Consider the following 13,935-nt stretch of genomic DNA (forward strand, 5'->3'; position numbering starts at 1 on the left):
TCGAAACTTTAACAAAAGCCCGTACCGAGCTACTGAGCGTCTCTCCTGCAAAGTCTTCCACTGGAGTTTATCTATCATCTCTGTAACGCTTTCGCGATTAGTAAATGATCCTGTAACGAAATGTGCTGCTCTCCATTGGATCTTCTCTATCTCTTCTATCAACCCTATCTGGTACGGATCCCACACTGCTGAGCAATATTCAAGCAGTGGGCAAACAAGTGTGCTGTAACCTTCTTCCTTTGTTTTCGGATTGCATTTCCTTAGGATTCTTCCAATGAATCTCAGTCTGGCATCTGCTTTACCGACGATCAACTTCATATGATCTTTCCATTTTAAATCACTCCTAATGCCTACTCCTAGATAATTTATGGAATTAACTACTTCCAGTTGCTGACCTGCTATATTGTAGCTAAATGATAAAGGATCTTTCTTTCTATGTATTCGCAGCACATTACACTTGTCTACATATGTTATGAGAAGAACTATTCAGTACTGACCATATGAAAACAGCTATTGATGTTAGGTTTGTGGGTCGCAACAGCTATTGATAAATAGAAGGACTGAGACTGGCACTTAATATAAAACTATATACTGATGTTTCTCCGCTAAGGACTGGAATACTACTGTACAAATTCGGATCACTCTCCACTAAGGTTAAGCTGTCAACAACTCAGAGGTTAGTTTGAATACCACAGTGTATGATCCCATTGGAGACAACTGAACCACACAGCCCCTATAAAACTCGCAAAATACGCAGACACGTACGAAAAGATTAATTTATCAGTACCCAAAACAGACAGCTGTTATTCACTCCTTCACAGAAACATGCAAAAAAACGTCTAAACTGAACGCCGTATGCAAACTAGGTGGCGGCTGCTCGATGGGCTACGACTAGATTACTAGTGCATTGCCAACAACTGCAAAGAATGCAAGACTGGCTCTGAACTTCATAAAAGTTGTGTGTGCAGACTGTACAGTACAGTGTATTAATGAAGTATTGTTTGCCAAAGAACCAGTTGCAGTAACATGAGCTTCGATAAGTCGTATTTTGGAAATAATACTTTGGTATTAGGCGCGCTATGGAAGCTTAACCTGACAGTGTGCTGTGCCTGCAGGAGGATATAACGGGTGTAAGAGCTGTCTTTCAGTGGCGAAACATGCTATACCACATAAAGTCTACGTCTAAGTTAAGCATTTAAGTTTCACGACACGTGAGTGTGAGGGATTTTGGAACTTCGTGAATTCTCATTCAAATATGACTTACGGTTTTGTGATTTTTATATTAATTAAGGAAGAGCTGATTTGACACAGCGGAGTGACATGTTTGTGGTCAGAGTTGCCGCTCAAGACGCGAAATGTCGCGCAAGAAGGAAGCTAATGTTTAAACAAGAGGACGTTGCTAAAAAGCAGGACAACACTGAATAGAAAGAGAAATTACAATTTACATATACGATATTTAAATTTTCTTGAAGATAAAGCATTACTAGTAGGCTAGATACACATATTTTATTCAAATTTTATTGAAGCTTAAATATTAAAACTAGATAAAATTATTAATTTATTTAAAACAATTTCAAAATGTGTCCTATGTTGCTTGGTATTTTGTGGGAGACTACGGACGATTTGGATCTGCTTCGAGTCCAGTGTCATAATCATTATGTCACCTTGCTTAGTTGGAAACCATATGACGGCTTTCACTGGAGCAGCCAAAATATAAAAATTCTCCAAAGCGGTCCGGTCGCTCGTTCATATGTCTTCGCTGTATGACTGGAGCGTCGCCTGCGCAAATATAATTCTCTTAGCCAGTTTTACTAAATTATGGTGGCTCCCTATCCATCTTTTGTTCGAGGATTCGATATTTCTTTTCCGCAAGCCGATCTTCGAGTCGAACTGGATTCTGTTTGGCTGTGGTGCGTCCCAGGAGCGGGCGAGGCCAACAGGCTAGTGAAGGTCGCTGTAAATCCTAGCGCCGTTTATCTCCCTCAGCCGCCCCACCTTCCAGTCGGACATCTCAGCTCGCACAGTGCCAGGCCAACAGCAGCGGACGTGAACTCCCAGTCCACTGCGTACAAAAAGGACAAGGTACGTAGAAATTTGTAAGCTGATGGGTACAGATGAGACGGCGCACTTGTTCAATGAATGGATGTTGCATTTCTGTCTTAGCATAAGCAAATCATTTGTCGACCGTGGGTGCTGTAACGTATAGTTAGTGAAGTATTACTTGCGTACGATCGTGAATTTTGTCTAGAGCAGTGGTTCCCAATAGGAGGTCAGCGGACGCCCAGGGGTCCGCGAGCTATGCCGGAGGGGTCCGCAAGATGCTATTAGAATAAAAATTATGTATTAAATATATTTCGTATGATAACAGATTTTTTGTTTTGGCTGCTTCCTGAATGAGCAGAGCTTTAGCGAACGCTAACTTTTGCGTCTAGCGTCTTCCTAGAGCCAACTGACAGTAGCACACTCTAGCGCAAAACTAGAATTGGATAGAGGAAAATAGTTCTGGTGTATGCCGTTAGACTGCGCGCGCTGCCTCTTTGCAGCTGACAACTGACAGTCACTTTACACAGAAACTGGCATTTCAGACGACAATCGGCCATTGTTAATTTATTGCCAGTGCTTTCACAGACCGTGTTGTTTACCTATTCAATATTCTGTATTAAAACAGTAGTGTTTGTAAGCGTTGTTTCACGCGGAAGCTACAGTTCGCGTAATTAAAAAGAGACCGTTCGTTAAAAAGTGGTTCGTTAAAACGAGAAAGGCCTACAGATGAAGAGGAAGATAATGCATTTGATGTCACTAAGTTTTAATTTTTTCCTGTCATTTTCATTTTTATTTTTGTAAGGAGTTTGTTATGCTAAACACCCAGATTTGAAGACAAAGATTTTGAGCAATAATCAAAAATTTAATTATAACAATGATGGCTAAATTGAAAAAGTTTTAAGCTCAATATTTTTTCACTAATAAACATGCCAATGTTTTTTCTAAGTACCAAAAGTAGAAAACATATAAAAAGACTCTTAATTTGGCTTTTTTAGGTACTTGATACTGTGATATGACAAGGTACCAATCATGCTCGATGAAGGGGCCCTCGACAAAACTTTGTTGGGATCCCCTGGTCTAGAGTAAAGTGACAGGCCGACAGCTTCCGCCCATCCGAGCAACACATTCCAGTCAGGTTACTGCCAGAACTTCCAGCGGCCAGGAAGAATCGAAACCTACATAAAATACGTCTAAAAATCGTCGACTAAAGAGTTCACAATAAAAGAATACCTACGTAAAATGCAAGTCCCCTGGCCATAATGAAATGCCTTGGGACTGTAAAGAATCTACAGAGACAACATCTGAAGGGTTTTATCGCGTTGGGAAAGTTTATAGTGAAGTTCGTATATAATTGTAATACGGCAACCAGAAGGAACAACTTCCACGCACCCTAAGGTGGTTTGCATAGAATAGATGTAGATGTACATCGAGGAATCCGCACCCATGATTGCCACAAAATCGTGTGAGGAAGAGCGAGAATACCTACTTGTGCCCATGTAAAAACGTAGGTTAAACCTGAACCTGAGAATTCTTTTCGACTTTTTTGTTTGGTTGAAATTAGGACAGATATCGAAAGCCAGGAACCTTAAAGTCCTATGCAAAATACGGGCCGGACCTTATCGACAGCGTCACTATAGAGATGGGGATGATGCTGTTATAGCAATTGTGGTTGTGAAAGTTAATTAGTCAATCAGGAAACTAGGAGCGTGTTTCTGCTAGAAACAACAGATAAGCAGTTTGTAGGCATCTCATTTAGACAGCGAATTGACATCACTTATACTGGTGTAGAGGAAATATGGACAAAGCTTAAACAGATTGTAAACCTTGTCTCGTGAACTATGTGCCTAGTACGTGAATTAAGGGCGGAAAAAACCCATCATGGTTTCAAAAATGGCTCTGAGCACTATGGGACGTAACGTCTAAGGTCATCAGTCCCCTAGAACTTAGAACTACTTAAACCTAACTAACCTAAGGACATCACACAAACCCATGCATCATGGTTTAACAACGAAATTCGGGAAATGCTGAGGAAACAAAGACTGTTGCACTCTTGGTTCAAAGGAGAAACCGAAGATGACGACAAGCAAAGGTTAGTGGAGATACTTGCATTTGGCAGAGAACCTGAGAAAATTCTGGTCCTGTGTAACATCACTGAGCGGGTCTAAGGCTTCCATCCAGTCAGTCATTGACCATTCTGTTGTGGTTTTTGGAGGCAGCAAAACAAAAACCGAAATTTTAAATTTCGCGTTTAAGAAATCACTCACGCAGGTGAATCGTATAATCACACAGTTATTTGACCATCGAACAGACTCCCGTATGGATGACATAGTAATAAGCATCCGTGGTGTAGAGAAACATATAAGTCGCCAAGTCAGGATGGAATACGAGTTCGGTTTTACAAAAAGTACCCTGCGGCATTGGTCCTTTACTTAACTTGCATTTATCGTAAAACTCTCGCCCAGCTCAAAGTCCCAAGCGACTGGAAGAAAGCGCAAGTGACTCTTGCATATTAGAAGGGTAAAAGAACAGACCCTCAAAATTACAGGCCAATATCACTAACGTCGGTTTGCTGCAGAATCTTTGAACTTATTCTCAGTTTGAATATAATAGATTTTCTTGAACAGAAAAGCTTATGTCCACGAATCAGCTCTGTTTTACAGAGCTCGCTCGTTTGATACTAAGCTTACCCTTTTCTTACGGGATATACTGCGAACCACAGATTGAAGGGCAACAGGCAGATTCCATATTTCTAGATTTCCGGCTGGCATTTGACACAGTGCCCCACTACAGACTCTTAGCAACGGTGCAAGCGTATGTGAGTGACTCGGAGATTTCTTAAGCATAGAACCCAGTATGTTGTCCTCGAAGACGAGTGTTCATCAGAGACAAGGGTATCGCCAGGAGTGCCCCAGGAAATGTCATAGGAACGCAGCTATTTTGTAGATACAGGGTGTCCCACTCAAACCTCCCTGATTTCAAGGACCCAGGAGAGAAAAACCACAGTAGATACGACAGTGAAAAATGCACCACATTGTAGAGCATCTCAAAGAATTTGTACTCCCACGTCAGATGTGCAAAGTATCGTCGCCAGGATGCAGTATGGTCGCATGAAGTGAAAATGGCGACTCCACAGCAGTGCGCACAAGGAGTAGTATGGTTTGCAGAAACAAAATCGCCATTACTGTGCAAAGAAATTATCGTCGTGTGTATGAATGTGTTCACTTGATGTGAAAACAATTAAGGAATGGTATAGGAAATTTCTGGCAACAGGAAGTGTCCTGAAACATTCTGGCAATGCACTTTACTGAGTTTCAGAAGAGACAGTGGAGGACATCAGACAAACGTTTCTCAGAAGCCCACATAAGTCAATTCGTCAAGCATCTAGGCAACTTGGTGTACCTCAGTCAACTTTGCATCGAGTAGTTCACCAGCGTCTTCGTACGTGTGCTTACAACATGCAAATTCTGCAATATCTGACGCCGAACGACAAACCACACTGACAACAATATTGATATGGATGCCAGCTTCCTGGAAAGATGTTCATTCTCAGATGAGGCAACCTTTCATCTACCAGGAAGGGTTAATAGGCATAGTGTTCGGATTTGGGGTTCGCAAAATCTGCACGTTGTCATTGAACATGTTCACGATAGCCCTAAACGAAATGCCTGTTGTGGCCAAATGCACGACAGAGTTGTTGGACCATTCTTCTTTGTGGAACAAACAGTGAATGGGTCAGTGTATCTGGACACGTAGTAGCAGTTTGTGTACCCTCAGATACAAGACTTGCAACCCAACATCATGTTTCAACAAGATGGAGCTCCGCCACATTGGTCAACAGCTGTTCGCATGTTTCTGGATAGGAAATTTTCCAACCATTGGATCGGACGCGGAGGACCCATTGCCTGGCCACCACGTTCACCCGACATTACACCGCTTGATTTCTTCATGTGGAGATTCGTAAAGGACCGCATGTATGTGACCAAAGTGGACAATATTCCTACATTGTGATATCATATCACTAATGTGATTGCAACAACAACAGAGGAAATGTTACAAAGAACTTGGCAAGAAATTGAATATAGGCTCGATATTCTTCGTGCTGCAAATGGTCCACATGTAGAGGTGTACTGACGATAAATAAATAAATTCTTTGAGGTGGTCTACAATGTGGTGCATTTGTCATTGTCATATCTACTGTGGTTTTTTTTCCTGGGTCTTTGAAATTGGGGAGGTTTGAGGTGGGACACCCTATATATAAATGATCTGGCGGACAAGGTGAACAGGAATCTGTGACTGTTTGCTGAAGATGCTATAGTGTGCAAGAAGGTGTCAAAGTTGAGTGACTGTAGGAGGATACAAAATGCCGTAGACAAAATTTCTAATTGGTGTGATGAATGGTAGCACTCACTAAATACAGAAAAGTGTATGTTAAAGAGGATGAACAGGAAAAACAAATCGGCAATGTTCGGATACAGCATTAGTAGTATCCTGCTTGACAAAGTTACGTCGTTTAAATATCTGGGCGTAATGTTGCAAAGCGATATGAAGTGGAGCGAGCATGTGAGGATTGTGGGAGGAAAGCCCATGACCGCCTTCGGTTTATTGCGAGAATTTTGGGAAAGTGTGGTTCACCTGTAAAGGAGGCCGCATGTAGGACGCTAGTGCGACCTACTGTCGAGTACTGCTCGAGTATTTGGGATCGGTACCAGGTCGGATTGAAGAAAGACATCGAAGCAATTCAGAGGCAGGCTTCTAGATTTGTTACCAGTAGTTTCGAACAACACAAGTGTTACTGAGGTGCTACAGGAACACATATGGGAATCCTTGGAGGGATGGCGACGTTCTCTACGAGAAACGCTATTGAGAAAATTTAGAGAACTGGCATTTGAAACTGACTGCACAACGATTCTACTGCCACCAACATACATTTCGCTCAAGGACAACAAAGAGAAGATATGAAAACTGAGTCTCATGCGGAGGCATACAGACAGGGTAACCTACGCCACCCACCGCACGGTGGCTTGCGGAGTATGTATGTAGATATAGACATAGATGTACGATAATTATTATGTATGAGTAAATTAATCGTTATTTATCAGATGATGTTGTGTATAGAACAATATTTTAATAGAACAGGTGCACTGGATCTTCGAATGTAAAACAAAGTACGTCACAATGTGTGGCAGGTCTACTTCTGATACTATTATCTGATCCCCCTTCCCCGCCGCCCCCCCCCCCCCCCCCCCGCCCTTCCCTGTCCCATTCGTGAACGGCGATTGGGAGGAATGATTGTCGGTAACTCTCCGTGTTAATTCTAATTTCTCGGATATTCTCGTTGTGCTCATTTCGCGAGAGACGTATGTGGGAAGAAGTATATTGTCTGACTCAATAATAAACCTCTCCGCGATGCACATCTTCTCTTCTATAAGTCCTACCTGGTAAGGATCTATGACTAATGAGCAGCACTCAATAATCAGTTGAACAAGTGTTTTTAAACCACTTCTTTCGTGGATATATTACATTGCTTCCTATGAATCTGTCATGCGCTTTTCCTGCTATTTGTTTTCTGTGGTCATTCCACTGAAGGTCGCTGAGGCTGGTTAATCCTGGGTTTTTTACAGTACGTACTGTTTCCAGCGGTTTGTCACCAATAGCATAAGTGTACAATAGCGGATTTCTTGTCTTCTGTATGCGCAATACGTCACATTTATATGTGTTCAGGGTTCACTGTCAATCTAAGCACTATTCGTTAATCTTCTACAGTCTTCTTGCAGTTCGCTACAGTCTTACAGCGTTGCTACCCTCTTACAGACAACCATATCATCTGCAAAGCGCCTCACGGAGCTTGCGATGTTATTCATTTATATGTGTATTCTAAACAGCAACTTTACTAAAACTGTCTGGAAGATTAATACTGTGTGCCAGACCGAGACTCGAACTCGGGACCTTTACCTTTCGCCGGAAAGTGCTCTACCGACTTTATTTTAATTTTTTTTTTCATGTGGAGGACAGACGCGTCCATGAAACCAGGCGCTTACTCACTTAACAGCCTTTTTTTTTTTTTTTTTTTTTTTTTTTTTTGCAGTCGCATTACCATTTGTAGTATTTTTTATTTTGTTTTTAAGGAAAATAGGAGAAACAGAAACCTTTATTATCCACAAAACCATAGTACGTTCTTATACATTATAACTGTCCTGGAAGGAACCTTGCTGCCGTCCTACCACGCAGCATGAAATAGCAACAAAGTCAAGTGGGGCCACCTCCGGCACCCTTAAGAAAAGTATTTATAGATATTAAAACAAAATTCCAAGAAACATTCGATTTCTAACTGTGCAAGTGTGAGTTCTTCCTGGGTCGCGTACTCACGTAGTTTTCCTTAGCTGATCACTTTACTTGGTCGGTTTCACAACGAAAGCACCGCCGCTCATTTTTGCGCATCTGGCGCACCCCAAGTATATGGCGGGTCCGCAAAAAACGTTCCTAGGATATTGGCATACCAGTTCTTGTACTTTCGTAGCTGTAACATTTTTGTGTGTCCATCTTGCAAGTATTACCAGCAATCCAGTACGTTCAGACGTGTGTCTGTATATATGTATGGACCTTCGTACATGTGATACATGCCACTGCGTTCGCATTATGACGCGGAAAATACGTTTCCTCTGGAAAAAATACTATGTCGGAAGGTATTGCTGTATATATAGTGAGCCGCATGAACGCTATTATCTTCCTTGCTGGAGACCAGACAGCCAACGCCTCGCCACAGACCAGCCGGTGGTCGTCCGTATCCAGCATGTCGCATTGCTGACACATGGGCGAATCTGCCAAATGTATTGCGTACTTTTTGTCATTCGTTGGGTATTTCCGGTTCACTACAATGTACCATGTTGACCTTACTGGCCGGCCGTTGTGGCCGAGCGGTTCTAGGCGCTTCAGCCCGGATCCGCGCTGCTGCTACGGTCGCAGGTTCGAATCCTGCCTCGGGCATGGATGTGTGTGATGTCCTTAGGTTAGTTAGGTTTAAGTAGTTTCTAAATCTAGGGGACTGATGACCTCAGACGTTAAGTCCCATAGTGCTTAGAGCCACTTGAACCATTTTTGACCTGACTGTTGCAGGTAGGTGGGGGGTTGGGGGGTAGTGTATCGTGCGCCACACCACGTGCCAATTAACGGCTGGATGTTTCCGTTCCACCCTGTTCTGGACGATTGTCGAAGAAGCAGATGGTACACGTCCTTCGATGTCGACTGTCGGGACGTTGGTAAACGCTCTCGAACGTACCTGTGTTCAACAAGGAACGTGCGCACGTACGTTAAATGGGACGATATATAGCCGACAGTGACTGGAGGAAGATCCGATGTTGGTACTAGTTCTTCGATGACCGTCCCCATAAGCGAGTGATTCCTGTTGCGCCACCGTATAGTATTAATATACATGGCACGCGCCTTCTCGTGCACTTTCAGTAAACCAACGCTCCCTTCTCGCGCTGGGATGGTAAGCGAGTTGTACTGCACCTTGAAGAGCTGTCCCAGACTTACAAAGTACCCAAAAGCCGCATGAATCCTCATAGCCATCGTGCGCGTCAACGGGAGAAGGTGTGTCAGGTGGCACATCATGGGAGCGAAATAAGGTTGACGAGTGGCACTCGCTGCAGCATATCCATCGACCGTAGGGCGTTTAGTCGTACTGACATGCGGACCCTGAGCAACAGCCGTCGGTAGTTGTCCGCAGCCGTTCCTGCCGTCTCCTTATGAAACACGATACCCAAACATCGGAGGGTTTGCGCCACAGGCAAGGGTCCTTCCGTTACTGGTTCTAGTCCACGCTCCACATGCGTGCTGCCATCCCATGTCTGTAGCCAATCAAGTGCTGATTCAGTCTCCCCCTCATTCCGGACAGGAACACAATGTCATCCGCATACGCTCTACATTTGAATGATAGATGCCACAGGAGTATCCCGGTAAGTCAGCGACGAAGGCCAGCGAGGCACGGTCCTAAAGCGATCGCATATAGGAGGATCGACAACGAGCAATCCTGTCTGACTGATCTTAAGATCTTAAAATACTCTGTTCTCCCTCTATTGATCACCATCGCTGATCTTACGCTGTGCAACAGCTACGTCCCTACAGTGGTCAATAATGGCGAAACACCCATCCTATTCATTACCGCCGCGAGGTACACATGATCCACTCGATCAAAAGCATGATCGAAATCTATAGCAACCAGTGCCCTCCCCCCTCGGAGACGGCATGCAGCCGCGAGGGCGACGACATCGGTCATAATGGTCACAAAGGCACGGTAAAATTTCAACGGGAAACCGTCTGTACCTGGGGAGTTGTTGGAGGCACCTCGTGTAATCGCTTCCTCCAGCACCTCACACGTAATTTCAGATAACACGTCCGATTCCCCGCTCACACGTGTCACATCTGGGATCTCTTCCAGGACGTTCCCCAGCTTCCTCTGGCCCTCTCTGTCGCTCGCACAGAATCTGCTAAAATGATCCGTGAATGCCTGTGCTATGTCCCTTTATGCTGAAAAACGATGGCCATCGCCAAGATCGATCTCATGAATTAACGTCCTTCGTCTTCTTCTTCTTTCCTTTATCACATAATGCATCGAGGGAACCTCATTGGGCAGGCAATCCTGCGACCTCACGCGTATCATCGTACCCGCAATCCTTAGTGTCGCAAGTTGTACCAGCTTCGCCTTGACTCGGTGGACGGCCCTCTGGCGTTCTGGTGTAGGTGGTTGAGCGAACAGTTCCCGGAGGGCCGTAAAGCAAAAGTCAGTGGTCGTGCACGGCCATTGAGAAACCTCCTTCCCATAACCTATTAATGTCCTCCAGAGAGCTGGCTTCGCGCACTCGATCCACCACTGCAGGACAGTACCGTAAGAATTTCGTCGACGGAGGCAGCCATGCTACGCGTCCTCCACCATGCGTCGGCATTCTGCATCACGCATGTGGGAGACGTTCATCTTCCAATTACCCCTTCTTCTCCATACCTGCTGTCTATCAAAGTTAACCGTACAAATATATGCCTCATGGTGTGTAAACGCGGTCGGCCAGATTTCTGCGTCCGCCGTCGACATCGCTAACGCCCTTGAAACGTAGATCCGATCCTAACGGCTCGCGGAATGGCTCGTAAAAAATGTATATCTGGTTGGTTGCGATACTTCAGGTCCCATGTATCGACTAATTCCATCCCGTTGAACAGCTCCCGAAATTCTTAGCTAGGAGCATAGTTAGGTTGTTGGTCCTTTCTGTTGAGCACGCAATTAAAATCTCCGTCGAGTATGCAAGCATAGTATCGTCCCCGGAACAACGGTGTATCCTCATGGGAGTAAAAATCTCCTCTGTCCTTTCCCTTATCCGAGCCGGAGGGTGCCTATATATTGATCAAACGTATTCCACCTATGGTCACGGCCGTACCACGGGCAGAAGGCAAATACTCTACTTCGTCTGCACGTATCCCTTCCTTCAGTAGTATCGCAGGCCAACGCCTCTCTCGTCACATGGGGAACAGTAAATATCGTAACCGTAAAAGTCCGAGGGGAGGGGGGGGGGGGGGAGGGGCGAGAAGCATCCGAATTTCCTGTAATGGCGCTGTGTCTAAATATGCAGCCTTTATCATGTCACTGAGCATCTTGAGTTTTACCGGCGTCCCAGTGCTATTGATGTTAACAGACCCTATCCGATAAGCTTGTTACATGGCTGTCAACATAGATGGGGCACCTTACGGTCGCTAATTCTTCTGTACGCAGGCTGCTTTCTTTCTAACATCCCCCGCCGTCTCCTCATATGGTTTGTCGTTATTCCATGCACTCTTCCGCTCTTACACCGGGAGAGTGTGTGGGAACAGTTCCTCCAGCATCATCTGTTCCCCACGGCGGTAGGTCTTCTTCTAGCATCGTCATCGGAAGGTCGTGTCACCGTCCCGCTGGCCACCGTTGCATCCCCGTTAGGCAGTTCTTCTGTATGCATGGTCGTCTGCTCTGTGCCCGAAAACGCCTCAGAATTGCCTGCTGGATCACATCGGTCGTTCTCCACCGTTGGGCGGAGCTTCTTCCGGCGTTTTGGTGATCACTGTTTTCATTGCCGAGCCTCAGAATCAGAGGTCAGCATGGCCTCTGGTTGTTCTTGGGGGTCGGAATCGTGTGCCGTCGAATTATTGACGTCCGTTAGTGTCTCATCTGAAGGGGCCGCAAGTGACAGCGAAGAGAGGGAGTCCTGTGACCGCTCCAGGCCGTCCAGCGCAACGTCGTCCTCTGGTGCCTCGCCACGATCTGCCTCTGTTTGTACGCTCCGGTACGTTTCTGTCTCGCGGCCTACGTCATCGCGTAATGCGGCGACATAGGTCATGGGGAGCATAGTCGGATGCGGTGTGAATGGTGGATCATCCCGTTGCAGCTGAACAACCTTCGTTGAGTACACTCAGAACGGACGCGTCCCTCCTTCCCACACCCAGAGCACGTCCTTGGTTGTACGTCGTAGATGACAATCGCCACACAACCAGCAGTGTACAAGAATGACGGAGCATAATTTCAGAGTTCGATCCGTCTTTGTCTGACGCCGTTGAGGGCAGGATACGTTTTTGAAACTCGTCCATTTTTCAGCCACATGCGATAGGACCGTTCCGTAAGGACGCGGGACGTCTGTCACCAATTCTTATGGCACTTCGAATGGAAGCCCAAAGGCGCGGATAGTTCGTAGTCCCATGCCGGCGTGTTCAACTGTAACCGTTCCAACATTCCCGTCTGAATGACAGAAACGAAGTCCTTGTGGGTATCGGAATAGTAGTTCGTCACATGCCGCTTCATTGATTAGCTTGACATAGACCACGCTGCTGACTATACGTGTGTTCCAACTAGAACGTCAGGTTCGATTTTTACCTCGTCCCGTAAATAACGTTCTGTCTCGTAAGCCTTCGGTCGGGCAAATTCGTGAACAAAACTGAATTTCAGTGTCGATTTGCGGAACGACAAGGCCATGATTCGTTGTATGTATTATCGCGGCACACCGCTACACACTTACCGCATACACCTCTCGCGCACACGTGCGACAGCGACGTAAATACCGACCGAACCTCTAAGGGCTGACTAACTGAGCTATCCAAGCACGACTCACGACTCCAGTTCGAGTCTCGATCCGGCACACAGTTTTAATCTGCCAGGAAGTCTCATGTCACCGCACACTCCGCTGCAGAGTGAAAATATCATAGTAATTTTTCTATCTCACTTCGATGGGACACTCCTGAGATTCCCTATACAGCTGCCGATTTTGTTCCGTTAACAACGACGTGTTGAGTTCTACCTGCAAGGAAGTTATGAATTCAGTCACAAATCTGGTCCGATACTCGGTAAGCTCCTACGTTGTTCACTAAACGACCGTGCTGGACCGTGTTAAATGCCGTCCCGAAGTCAAGGAACACGGCATCAACCTGAGCGCCGTTGTCTACGGCACTCTTGATCCGACGGAGCAATCGAGCTAGCTGAGTTTCGCAAGATCTCTCTTTCCACAATATACGTTGTATTTACAGAATAGATTTTCGTTCTCTAACCCACCCGGATAGCCACGTGTATGAAAACGCCCCTTCTGGGACGGGACCGAGTGGGGTGGCGCTGTGGTTAGCACAGTGGACTCGCTTTCGGGGTGACGATGGTTCAAACCCTCGTCCGCTAGAAATGGTTTAAGTTTTCCGTGATTTTCCCGCAAATGCCGGGATGGTTCCTTCGAAAGGTCACGGCCACTTTCCATATCCATCCTTCCCTAACCTGCGTCTGTGCTTCGTCTCTAACCACCTCGTCGTCGACGGGACGTTACACACTAATCTCCTCCTCCTCCTCCTCCTCTGGGACGGGGAAATGGGGTGGCCCCAGATCGACGAGGGTCGGTGAGC

At 45.6% G+C, this 13,935-nt stretch overlaps 1 protein-coding gene across 2 annotated transcripts in view; it reads left to right on the forward strand.

The window, feature by feature from the left end:
• Positions 1-1,930: 1,930 nt before the first annotated feature.
• LOC126458096 (probable imidazolonepropionase) overlaps positions 1,931-13,935 on the forward strand; it is a 189,412-nt gene continuing 177,407 nt past the window's right edge. For both annotated transcript variants that reach the window (XM_050094918.1, XM_050094919.1), the window contains exon 1: positions 1,931-2,082. The gene's annotated coding sequence lies outside the window, so the exon portion shown is untranslated. The remainder of the gene's footprint in view (positions 2,083-13,935) is intronic.

This window comes from Schistocerca serialis, chromosome 2 (genome assembly GCF_023864345.2).
Source record: "Schistocerca serialis cubense isolate TAMUIC-IGC-003099 chromosome 2, iqSchSeri2.2, whole genome shotgun sequence".
NCBI lineage: Eukaryota > Metazoa > Arthropoda > Insecta > Orthoptera > Acrididae > Schistocerca > Schistocerca serialis.